The following is a 12,934-nucleotide window of genomic DNA, read 5'->3' as shown; positions in this document are numbered from 1 at the left end:
AATACTTGAAATACTCAACTTGGAATTCAGCATTCAAAGATCCACTTTTAAACCACTCTGTAAATATGTTCACAATTTATTAAAGGTTTAAAAGCTTTACTGAATGAGCTCTTCAGCATATGCTGCTTACTAGCTCATTACTATAAAAACATTATTTTGGGAATACTAATCTCAATCTTTCATTTGAATGGAAGTTTATAATTTTTGCCTTCTAAGGTAAGTTATCTTCCTCACAAAATTACAAACAAACAGCAGATTTCAAACACAATGTAAAATAACCACCAGTCAGTCTTTCCTACCTTCCACATTCATACTATCTTAGCCTGCAGATCCAATTATCCTCCAACATTTGCTGCTCAACCATGCTGAGATTAGTCACCAGCCCTCCAGTTAGACTGTAATAAAAGGTCTGTAGGTGCATTTACACTCTGAGGAATCAGGTATGAATGCTAGCATTGCAATCATTTCTTTTTGAGTTACAGCCATAAATACTACAGTGATGAAACAGGTTATTTTCAGCTACTTTATCCATTCGTTTGCATGATATCTGGACTTACTGATTTTTAAGAAACCTAGAAGCAGAATACATTCAGGAATACATAATCCTTGACCTGAAGGCTTCGCAAATAAAGGTATTATATGAATTATATGACATGGAAGATATTTTTTCCCATGCCCAGACAGCCATACTGTGTCTCCTACATGAACTTGTGATTACCTTCTACAAAGGCTTCTCTCCTTTTTTTCTTCACATTTTAATAAAGTATTTTATATACTGTCATTGTATTGACCTCTAAGATCAGGTTTTGCACAAAATTACAAAATTTGGCAGACTTTCTGCTTCTCAGACAAAAAAAAAAAAAAAAAAAAAAAAAGAAAGAAAAAAAGAAAAAAGAAATGGACAACAGATTAAAGTATATAATTATTTCTGATATTTCAGTCTTCCAGGTCCTTGTTCACCGCAGTAGTTGCGATCATGACAAAGAACTACAACCCTCTGCCACAGGACATTGGTAGACGTTGCCAAAAAATGTCAGAACCACACTTTTCAGCCCAAAGCTGCAACTACTTGAACCGCAGGAGTCATTTCATTAGCTGACAGCTGCAATAAGCTGTTCTTTCTCCATGTGGAGAAGCTACTGGTGGGAGGTACAATTCACACAGGCATACACCATAAATCATGCACCACTTAAAGAAAAATATACTTATGAAAACATTTACAAAGTACTGTGCAGTATTTTTCCTATTTATTATCCTTACATTCTCACTGCAGCCATTCTTTTACATTTTGCAATTTAAAAGCTGACAAGAGACTTTAAAAACTTGAGCAAAATTCTGGAAAATTCCAATCTTTTGTTTACATTTGTACTATTTTTTTTTCTCGAGAGAATCTAGATCCTTTGTTTTGTGTGATTTCTTTCTAGTAAATATATTGTAACTGACCTACAGAAGAAAAAATTAGCTTATTTAGTTACAGGTTTAAGTCATGTTGGTGACTTTACTCTGTTACTGCTACAGAAGAGCTTTATTTGATACATAACTAACTAAAAATGATATTAACAGCTTTCACAGCTGTGAACTATTAGTAAAATGCACTTTATTAATGAACTATATTAGCACATAGACACTTTTGATCTTTTAATACTGTGATAGCTTTTGGTATTCTAACCTTAAGGAGAGCAGCAGACTGATAGCTGTTATGAAGTGGGGAAAGAGCAGACATCAGCATCACAAATGAGTGTTTTCCAGCCATTACTGACACAGGCAAGTAATAGGCCTTCATATTACCTTTTCAAAGTTTTTATGCATTATTCAAGCAATTTTCATGGAAACCACTGCAAATTGCTCATGGGTAATAATGTAACTATATATATGGGTGTTTTTCCTCTCTTTTTTTTTTTTTTTAGTTTAAACATACATATCATAATCTGTAGCCAAACCCATGACAAACATACAATCACCATTCTCACAGCAAACCTCTATTCTATATCAATAACCTACTGCTAAGGAAATAAAAATTGAACAAAAGTTATATGAATTATCTTTCCATTAATGTCATTTCTGATACTGCATTTCCTGATGGTTTTTTAATGATTGTTGTGCTGTTTTGCTTTGATGTTTTAAATTATTATTACGCAGCATCTTCTTAAGAATCATCACTAACTCCATTTCACCTGCATAAAGTTTTTATTTTCTTGTTGTTAAGAAAAATATACCTGGAACTGGATATTGAAATGAATTGGTATGCTCTTCACTTCTCATCTACAGACATTTTGCCTTAGATGATTATTACAAACCAATTAAAAATACTACTATTTGAAGCTGAGCTTTGGAGAAGTGTACTGCGTCTCTGCTATAGACAAATAACTTGCTGTCACTTGCCTAAAATACTCCCTACTATTGAGGACTCTTGAAAGCAAAGAGGGACAAAACCATAGTCCTGCACTCCAGCAATGGCTGTATTCGGTGATCACGGGGAAGCAGCATTTAAGTTGGTTTAGTCAGTAGAGCAGCAGTCCTTACCTGTTGTGTTTTCTGGGTCATTGCAAGAAGTAGGAAAAAGAAAAATAATTTTCCAATTTGGTGAATTTCCATTATTTTTCTCCAGAATTACTCACAATAACAGCAATTAGATTAGATTAGAGGGAGAAGCATGCTCAGTAACTAGATTTCCAACATTCCAGTGCCACATGCTAAACTATATGAAGTACATCTTGATGTCACAAGGAACTGAGGGAGCAAAATTGGAACCATTTTGAAATGAAATTGAAATGAAAGACCATTTATGCAATGTGTTTTATAGCAACAACAACAACAACAATCTTTTCTTTCCTGTATCGGACACACATGGAAGAAAAGAAGAGTTTCTCCTGGATGTTTTATTTCTGCATGTATTATTAAGAAAGGGAAATTTTATTTTCCTTTTACTTAACTAAATGTGTGATACATTTTTAATTAAAAATCGCATGTTTCCTGTAATATTTATCTTTATCGTAATGTCAACAGATAGCATAATTAAGAAACTCATCTGGAAAAGAGCATAAATTTATAGCTTATTTCCTCTCTCCTGAAGAACCTCACACATTATTTTTCATCTATACTCTCTTACTGCTAAGGTTTGGTGACAAGTTACTATCTTCTGAAAAAGATGTATATTTAAGAGCTTACAGATTATGAATAACTGATAAATAACCAAGATATTAACATTTCCATTTACAGTATTTTTCCCAAAATATATTTGATACAGAATAGACTTAGAGATTGCAAAGGTTCTATTTTCTCCAAGAAATCTCCTGAACTATGAAATCTCCGCATTAGAGTTTCTATGTAGCAAATACTGTAATGAATTCAGATCATTCACTAATGAAAGTCCTAACCAAAGTATCTGAAGTACAAGTCCTGTGAACAGTTAGCACAGCACAGAGGAAACAGACTCATTAGAACTGTATCTCATGCAGACAAACAAGTCTGCAAGGAGACATGGCCTCAGTCCAAGTCATCCATCTCCCCTGCCAGAGAATAACTGTACCAGAAAATGAGGATGTATATGGAAGAGCTGGAACCCCACATGCTTTCCTGTTCTCCTTGCTTCTGGTACAGCAGACTGCTTTGGAGACCGGCGTAGAATTCCCCTTTTAGTGCATTCAGATAGCATCCACACAAGTGACTAGTATACTCTGCTAAGCATAGTGGCACATTATTGCCTACTGGTTGCATTTTTCTAACAGCTGTTATACATGGGAATCTTCCCTGCGATGAGTGACACATAGTAGTTAAAATAAACAAACACCACAAGTATAATATGCTACACAATAAATCTAGACAAGACAATAGAAGTGTACCATGTAGTGAGAGGAAGATAGCTTTATGTGTTGGTTCCTAATTCCTTTGGCAATTAGTTTCATAGTACTTCGGTATATGTATCTATAGATATCTGTCTGCTACAGAAGCTCTACTTCATGGTAACATCATCCACTGAGCTTAAAAAACTTCAGGTTATCATGGGCCAAAGACAGCTGAATAATGGCTCCCTGGATATTAAGACACAAATACTGAGCTCAATGGGAATAATATGAAAAAATATTTCAGTCGTGCACAATCTTAGCATAACAGAGCAATAATTTCTTCTACCGAACTGCAAGAAATATTTAGTGGTTGGCTTTACTATAGGTTAGTCCTGACATAAGAAATTGCACATAATCTGGGATTAGAATGTGCTGCAGAGTCACATAGAGGTCAGCAATAAGAAATCTGGATAATTTCGTTATTAGTAAAATACATCGACTGCCCTTTTGAATGTTTTGTTGTGTGTATCTGAGATGATAAGCAAATGAGCATACAAGCTGCAAGATTCGAACTTGGTCCCTGTTGCTGGAAAAAAATATCAGCTCACCTGTGGCTGGGCTCCTTCTGGATCAATGAAAGATTTCTCTTTACAATATCCAGCATACCTTGACAAAGTAAAACAAAGATAAGCTTTGTCTGGTTTCATCTTCTGAAGTACTGCTGTCAGTTGCATAAAGTGAAATAATTTCCCTGCCATGCCATCAATAGGAATAGGTACAAAGGAATCATTGTCTTTGTATTCAGCATTTTATTAAGTGAAACAAATACACAGCCATTATGACTTATCTCTCATACATGACATTACAGAATAGTAACTACTCAATCTATTACAATCCCCAGAGAAAGTCCTCAGAGCACCTGCTTCAGCCTTCCCCTAACGAAGCTTTTCCAATGAATAAGATGATCCTCCCAAAGAGTTTGCAGTCAGGACTGTTGCTCATGATGTGAGCATAACATAAAAAAGTAAAAAACAAACAAAACAAAACAAAACAAAAAAACACAAAAAACCATAACAAAAAACCACCTCTCCTCACTCTTCAGATAAGTAAAAAGAATGTAAATGATGTTTAACTAGAGCAAAGCAAGAAAATCCCCATCCTTCCATTCTTTTCTTAGTCATTTTCCCTTAGTATATCTTGGCATACGTTATCAGAACTTTTAAGATTAAAAAATGCCATTACTTCAAAACACGTGCCACAAATATACTTTGTACCCTGTATCTTACTTGCATATTTCAAAATTGAAAGTTCTGTGTTTCCTTTAAACGAAAACGTTAAGGCAAGACTATACAATTTAATTTGACTAAAGTCTTTTTGTTTGGTTGGTTTTTAACTTTTTCAACTGAGTTAATACTTCTGTACACAGAAATACTACTTATTCTACATATTGTTGAGAATCTAGGAAACGAAAATCCTGCTTTGGGTAATGTATCAATCCTCATAATGTAACAATCCTCATTCCATCTTAACAGTCCATGTCTGTGACATTCAGAAGTTTTTTCCTGAGTAAACAACAACCCCAGTAAAGCCTCCTGGTTTTGCCTGTCATGTAGTCACTATCATTATTCAAATTTGTATATTTCAATATCTGTTGATTCTCTCCTTACCTTTGTTTTGCGGATTGTTTTCCGTAGTGGCATTTCCTCATGTACATTCTCATTCTCATGTAGAGAATAAGCTGTGGGATACCACTCCAAAATATTTTTTGGCAAACAAAGATAAAATTAACTTGCAGTTTCAAATCTCCATGCAAGATGTAACATATTTGAGTCCCATAATTTCTTCTGCCATACTTTCCAATCTCTCATTCATTTCCTTTACGTACAGAGGAAATACTCCTATCACTTTGTACCCTACTGCAGATAGTTCAAAAGCATGTCTTGCATTCTCTCATAAACAATACACTTAATCCAAAAGAAATTATGGGAAACATTTTTTAAGGCTTCAACGTCAATGCTGTAAGTGGTCAGGCTTGATTTCAACACCATGGTACAAGAGAGACTCATTTCAACTCTCTTTAGACTTTGTGTGTGCAATGTTTTTAAAAGGTTTTTTTTCATCATTTTCTTTAGAAAAATTCAGAAGTGCCAAAGCTGCTCAGCTGCATGAGGGACTTACCTGGGGACTAAACTTCACTTTATTTTATTTGAAATATTTCAATTAGAACTGCCTACAGTTCTTTCTGCAGATAATTTGTTTAATTTTCCTGTTTCATTTTTCATGCAGACATTTTTTTTTTTCCCCAGTCATCAACTATGAAAACTCACACATGGGTTCAAAGAACTAAGTCATAGCCATAAGTGCATTTATCACTAATAAAATTCTTGACATAACACGTGGATTAAAGGCATGAACTTGTAGAATTTATCCAAGTCATGACTACCACTGATGATAAATGAGTGAGAATAAAAAAGATTTGACTTTCAGATGTAAAGTTGGGTATGCAAGACTGGCAGTACGGAAACATTTGTTCTTAAGTAAGTTTTGAGAGTTTTATAAAGAACCAAAATGAGTTTACAGCTGTATTGACCAGATGTTGATAATAAAATACTACTTTAAAGTATTTGTGTTCTTCAGAGAAGGGTGAGTTGCAAAAATAACTGTAATTTGCTTAGAATTCGATAATTTTAATGGGCAGTGTCACAAGCAGTGATGTCCTCCTGGAGTTCTGTGATTTGTTGCTGGATATGTATCATCTTGGAAGATCATTAAGATGTGGAAATCTTAATGAAGTTACATAAGTCTTGTTTTTTACAGGAAGTACTCACAACTGACTAAATAGTGTGATTATGGCAACTCGGTGCCAACACAGTTAAAGCTGGTGCCTTTGGTTTACAAAGTTTTTTCCTTCACCTTTATGCAGTTTCCCCTTAAAGAAAAGTACAAGGATAATATTGCCACTAACACCAAAAAAAAGCAAACAAACAACAAAACCCCAAACATTTAATACAACTATTTAATGGACTATCATATCTAAGCTCAAACACACCATGAAAATACTGGATATATCTACAGTGATATCTTACAATTGAATAAGGATTTATCATTATAGCAAACTTGGTACTGTAAAGAGTCACTGTTGTTGGCAACCATATCTTAGTTTACCAGATGAGTCAAATTCTTCCTTGTGCTAATTTTAGGAATGGAACACATATATTTTTATGAGGAGTGACACAGATAGACTTTAAATTCACTCTTCGAGTGCATCCTATATACTATATTACAGAAGAAGAAGAAGAAGGAATGAGAAGGAATCGATTCATGCGGAAGTATGGAAGCTCAGTTCCACCTATATTTTTGCCAGAGGTTAAGGTCTCTTGGTTCTTGTTTTTCCAGTTCCTATATTTCATCAGCACTAACTGAAACTATCCTATGTGAAGACTCAAAGAAGTTTTAAGGAAAATGGCAAATGGCATCTTCTATCCCTATTGCACCAGGCTACAAGAGGGAACAGAGCCAAAAGAGCATGTAAAGGAAAGTCTGTGGGCCAGGAACTCAAGCACTCAGCAGAATACTTTCTGGGCTCTTTCAGCTGATTTTGAAAATTACAATCACACACAATATTTGTCTGAAGCCAGATTTAATACAAAAAAAATAGAACAGGATTAATGTCATCCATAAGTTGGGAGCTACCAGGAAGCCACTAAGTCACATTGCTGTTTCCTGCCAACTTTGTCATACTTATTTTGTTGGTGAAAGGATTTGTTTACACAGACTCTGAGGAGTCTCTAAGAAGCAAGACAAACTGAGAAAAGGAACACATTCACTCATTGTGCTCACTACTGACAGATGAGAAAGCTAAAGGACACATAAGGAAATAAACTTGACGTGAAAATATGATAAACTCTCACGAATTGGCAGTCCTGGAGTAAAGACCAAGAAATCATTAAGGAAAGACAGGTGATACAGGACAGGAAACAAATCTTGCCTCATGGAAGTTATGCTGAGCTGAACAGGGAAGACAAGAAGAAGGCTGACGCATGGGCCTCAAGATAGACAAGGACAGAATAATGATTGGAGAATTTTGGAAAAGAGAAGGAGTTAATTGAGACAAAGGATTTATGTGTTTGCCAACTATAAATTGACAGTGTTGTGAGAGAATTGATGGGACTGATGATTACAGGATGGATAAGGAATGAAAGATTTACACATCGAGTAGGTTAGACAGGTAGAATGTTACAGGTGAAACACAAGGTATCTGTTAAGTCTTTTGAAGAGTGGAGGAAATAATTCATTATGTCCTTCAGTGTGCTGGGTTAGGATTATGTGAGTGTTCTTAAGCCTTATGGTGTTACTGCATGTTTAATTTAAGTGCTCAAAGTATTTATGCTTGCCTTACAGTTCTTTAAAGGCACATTGAGTTTTTCTCTCTCTTCTACAGATTATTTTTTTAAAATGCCATCAAATTATAAGTGCATAGCAGAATACACAGTGTTTCTCTTCATATTTCTACTGTGTAATTTATCACCTCAATGACCCTTTAAATTGTCCACGTTTTTCTTGAGGGGATCATTTTCCCTATAATTCAAATAAATCTGCGTGCAAATCCATTCTAATTGGTTGAGTTACAGATTAGGGAACATAGGGAAAGTGCAAAAATCATTATATTACAAACTCCTCCCAAGTGTAGAGCAAAGTGCTGAATCCTTAATTTCATCGGACGTGACTATCGTTTGTAAAAATAAAGTGTTCACAAACAATGTTACAAATGAACTCCAGTATTGATCTTCAGTAACTGTAGTATTTTCCTCAAGATATCAAAATACTTGAAGTTCCTGAATTCGCACCTTAGCAAAAATGAAGCAGAGAACGTAACAAGGACATGCAGAAATATATCGGCATTAAAAAGACATGTGCTATGGTGAAAAAGTGGGATTACTTGTTTTCCATTCTGCATTTGAAGCCTATCTGGAGAAAGACATGCAGATGGAAAAAATAGATATTAGTTTAAGTCTTTCCTTTAAAACAAACAAAGGAAAGTTTGTTGGATTAACACATTACATGTAAATTCTGTCACCTGCTACCCAGGAGGGCAGGTCCCAGGCTAAGCAACAGGAGATTGCAGAATGTCTCTTAGGATGGAGAACACACAGAAGAGCAAGTTCAAAATTTGGACAGACTCACAGTCAACCAGTCACTTCCACTTTTTGCTTAACAGATGATTTCACTCCAGAAAGATGAAATCCCATGGAATTCCTCTAATGTAAAAGGTTAGGAGAAAATAAGTCCCTTACTTCTCCCAACCTCTGCTCCCCTTACCCTTTGCTTTTCTCACTTGCTTGTTGAACTGTACAAGTCAGCTAAATTTATACCTCACCATATGCCACAACAATCATGTCACAACTGAGACATAAGAACAGAGTTCTCTGCTCTCAGCTTCATTTAAGGTTTCATCAAGTGAGGAAAGTATATGACATTTGCTTATCTACAGAAATTGATCTGTTTTTTTTTCTTCTTAAAAAAAAATAATAATAATAATAAAAATAAATAAATCTGAGTTTCCTGTTGACATATTTGCCTCTATTGCTTAGGCTGAGGTTCAGACCTGTGCACAGACCATGGAAAGTTACTTTACGGAACTCAGACACTCAAAGTATCATGTTGCTTATTGTTGTACAGTTACAGAAAAAAGAAAAAAAAAAAAAAAAAAAGAGGCCCACGAAATTAAATATATATATATACACAAATATATAGTAACAAAAGAAACATTAACAAATTAGCAAGAGAAAGCTACAGAACTCAAACACCCTTCCTTTTAAGAATTTAATTCCTTTTAAAACCTATTGGGAGAATAAGTCTAATGAGCCACTTGTTTGGGCCTCAGCAAAGACATCTGCATATACCTCACTGCAGAACTAGTCAAGTCCTCCTCATTTCTGCAATATTCAAGTGGTTCAGTACTCACTATGACTGAGGAAAGCAAGAGGTGAGGACTGAGTTTTCCTCTCACTGACTAAAAAGTCAATAAGCAACAGGCAAACTGCTTCACGTTGCCACAATGGGATCCTTTGTCTTTTTAAGTGAGGATTCTCATGGAAATCAGTGCGGTTTCTGGTCAATTGTCAGTCATGGTACCAAAAATGCTTATAAGAATCCATTATTGTAGGAGCTTAGACACAAATGCCAGACAATTGGTAAAAGTTCAGTGGCATTGCTGAAGGACCGAAGAGGAATGAGCTATCCAGCCTGACAAACAGTAGGATAATTTTATTAGCCCTCCGCCTTCCTTTCTTGTCTCTAATCACCAAATAGTAGGTCTCCTGCCACACGTTTACAGCCCATTTACACCAGTGCCACTGGAATTTACATCATCCTAAGATGTATGCAGAAAACATTCAGTCAGACAAATGTGAGATGAACGTGGAAAAGCAGCCCACTGTGGAGTTGTCATACACGACACCTAGAAATTACCCTTTTTACTCCAGGACTTTCCTATTTTTTTCTACAAACTGCATTCAATAAAAGCTTCTTTTTACATCAGTGAGGCGCACGAACTTAGATTTAATGAAAAGTGTTCTGAGCTCAAGTGCCTGTCATTCGAGCCATATGGCACAACGGTCACAGATCAGAGAAGTGTCTCTTCTACCTACACCCCTGTGACACACAGATATGACACAAATAATCCCTCTCCCCTCTCAAAAAAAAAAAAAAAAAAAAAAAAAAAAGCCTCCTGACAGAAAGTTCTTCAGTGTACTTAAAACCATCAGCAGTTTTAAATCAAAAATGTGATACAAGAGCAAGTGAAATCGGAGTTAAGACCAAGCCAAGCGCGCTTTAATTCATTTTCAAGTCATCAGTCATTAATTAACCTTAACAAATCGTGACTAAAAACCATCTGCAAGCACTCGGGGGAAAAAAATAAATAAATAAATAAATAAATAAATAAAAATTTAAAAAAAAGCAAAACTAGAGACGCTGATCACGTTGCAGATCAACTTAATCACCCCTTCCTTTTGCATTTCTCCGTCCCCATCCCGTTTTCCAGCCTCTCCGCAGCCAGGTGCGGCAGCGCTCCGAGGCTCGGGGGACACCCGGCGGAACCCCGCTGCCGCGGCACCTGCGGCCCCGCCGTGGAGCCCGGGGGGCGGCGTCCTGAAGCCGCGGATACGCGCCGGGGGCTGCGGTTCCCCGTTGCCTGGGGGCGCTGCCCCGCGGGGCGGGGGCGGACAGGGGCTGCGGCACTGCAGCAGCGGCTGCAGCGGAGCCGGAGACCTCCCTCCTCTTCCTCCTCCTCCTCCTTTTCCCCCCTCCCGCCCCGCTGGGGGCCCTCCATTGTGTGGGGAGGTGGCCGCACACCCGCTGACTGCGCACCCCTGAAAAGCCCCTGTGGAGACCATCCCCCCCACTCCCCCCCAGAGTGCGGTATCACAGCCCCCTCCCGCACCCCATTTCTTACACCTCTATATAGACACAGAAATACACGCACATGATGCACTGCACATAACGCCTATGTTTCTCCCCCTCCCCGCTGCTTTTCGGTCACCTCGGAGCCTGCAGAGGGGGGCGGCCCTATGGCCGGGCCGCATCCCCGCGATCGCGGGGGTCAAACAAAGCCACCGTTCCTCCACAAGTTGAGGAGCGGGGCCCCGACCCGCGGAGTGCCGCGCAACCGCCCCACAGCGGGGGACGCCGGCTGCGCCACGGCCAAACTTCTTTGTTAATAGCGAACGAGACGATAAAACGGGATGCCGTCCCGCGGAAGGAACCCCGGCAACTTTCCTCACAAAATACCCGCCCCGGTACCTGAGGGAAACTTGTTGGGCCACTCCGCTCGGCGTTCCCCGCATCGCCCTCTCCTGCCTCCCGCAGCCCGGGGATGTCGCCCCCGGCTCCCTCCCCTCCGCCGCTCCGCAGGGACTCACCTCGGGGCAGCAGAGCTCAGAGAAGTCGCGGCTCCATCGGGCGGGCGGCCCCGTGCAACTTTCCCTGCACAGAGCGAGGCTACGGATGGGTATCGGTATAGCAGGGAGAGGGAGCGCTTCAGACGACAAGGTGCTGGGGAGGCTTAAATCAAAAGGGGGGATGAAACCGGATTTCTTCCCGGTATCAGGACCCTGAAAAACCAAATCCTTCTTCAGAAGAGAATTCTTTCAGACCCGTTATCTGTATTACTATTAATGCGCAGAGCAGGAGGCATTGCATACAAATAGATCCCGGTAGCAGCGTCTATTGGTGGCTGCGGAGGGCCCCTGGGTCCTACTGCTCCGGCGCCGGGAACTACAAAGCGCGGCGGCCGCGCAGGCACGGGCTGAGGAGGGGGGGTGGGGGCCTGGCCCGCTTAATTGATTCGTTACCTCCGTATTGTGGGACGTGTGGCCGAGTTCGGCCGGGAGCGAGCCGCCTGACGAGCGGATGTCATGCAAGCTCCCCTTTCCGAGCTGCACTCGCAGTGCCTTTGTGCAGCCTGGTGTGAGAAATGCGTGTCCGATTTGAACAAAATAAATCCAGGGCTTTATTTGCCTTCATCTTGTTGGTTGTTCCTCTCCAGCCCCCCCAGTCCTCCTAACCCACACCCATCCTGCTTTTCTTTCTGCGCTGTGGAAATTATCCATCACGTTCCCTAATTATTATGTGTTTACTTCAATGGTAATTTACTCATTGCGTTTCACTTACCTTGTGTTTTGTTCTTTCCCAGGTTATGGCACCCTGTGCAAAAAGGGAAAAGCATTATTAAAAAATAGGCAATTTGTTCTTAATTGAAAGAGAGAAAGTACAATGGATGATCAGGATTGGCTTTTATCCATTTAAAATAAAAAATAATAATAATAATAATAAAAAAAAATAGAGAGACTGCTAGTTTGCAATACTTAAATGATGGCCCTTATTGGATATAAGAAATCACTAGACGAAGGAAGAAATCCCACTTGAAAATTCAGGCAGTAAAAAGACCAAAACCAGATACAGTGTTTCTGTATTGACTGCTAAACAGAGAGTAAGCGTGAGACAGTAATGGCAAAGGTCAGCAAAACTGAGAACTGAAAACAATGTAGGCACTGGCATATGCGAGATTGGCAGACGGAGCTCAACTTCTATCGTTGCCTTGGATGTAATATCCAACATACACATAGCATATATCTAGGAAATGCACA

The 12,934-nt window shown here is 38.9% G+C and overlaps 1 protein-coding gene across 3 annotated transcripts in view; it reads right to left on the bottom strand.

Moving 5' to 3' along the window:
• The window catches only part of ROBO1 (roundabout guidance receptor 1), a 690,543-nt gene extending 678,476 nt beyond the window's left edge, over window positions 1-12,067 (bottom strand). For all 3 annotated transcript variants that reach the window (XM_052666594.1, XM_052666640.1, XM_052666623.1), the window contains exon 1: window positions 11,708-12,067. The gene's annotated coding sequence lies outside the window, so the exon portion shown is untranslated. The remainder of the gene's footprint in view (window positions 1-11,707) is intronic.
• Between the last annotated feature and the right edge of the window lie 867 nt (window positions 12,068-12,934).

Source organism: Tympanuchus pallidicinctus, unplaced genomic scaffold, assembly GCF_026119805.1.
Source record: "Tympanuchus pallidicinctus isolate F22 unplaced genomic scaffold, pur_lepc_1.0 scaffold10, whole genome shotgun sequence".
Taxonomy (NCBI): Eukaryota; Metazoa; Chordata; class Aves; order Galliformes; family Phasianidae; genus Tympanuchus; species Tympanuchus pallidicinctus.
This window is presented reverse-complemented; position numbering and strand designations above follow the sequence as displayed.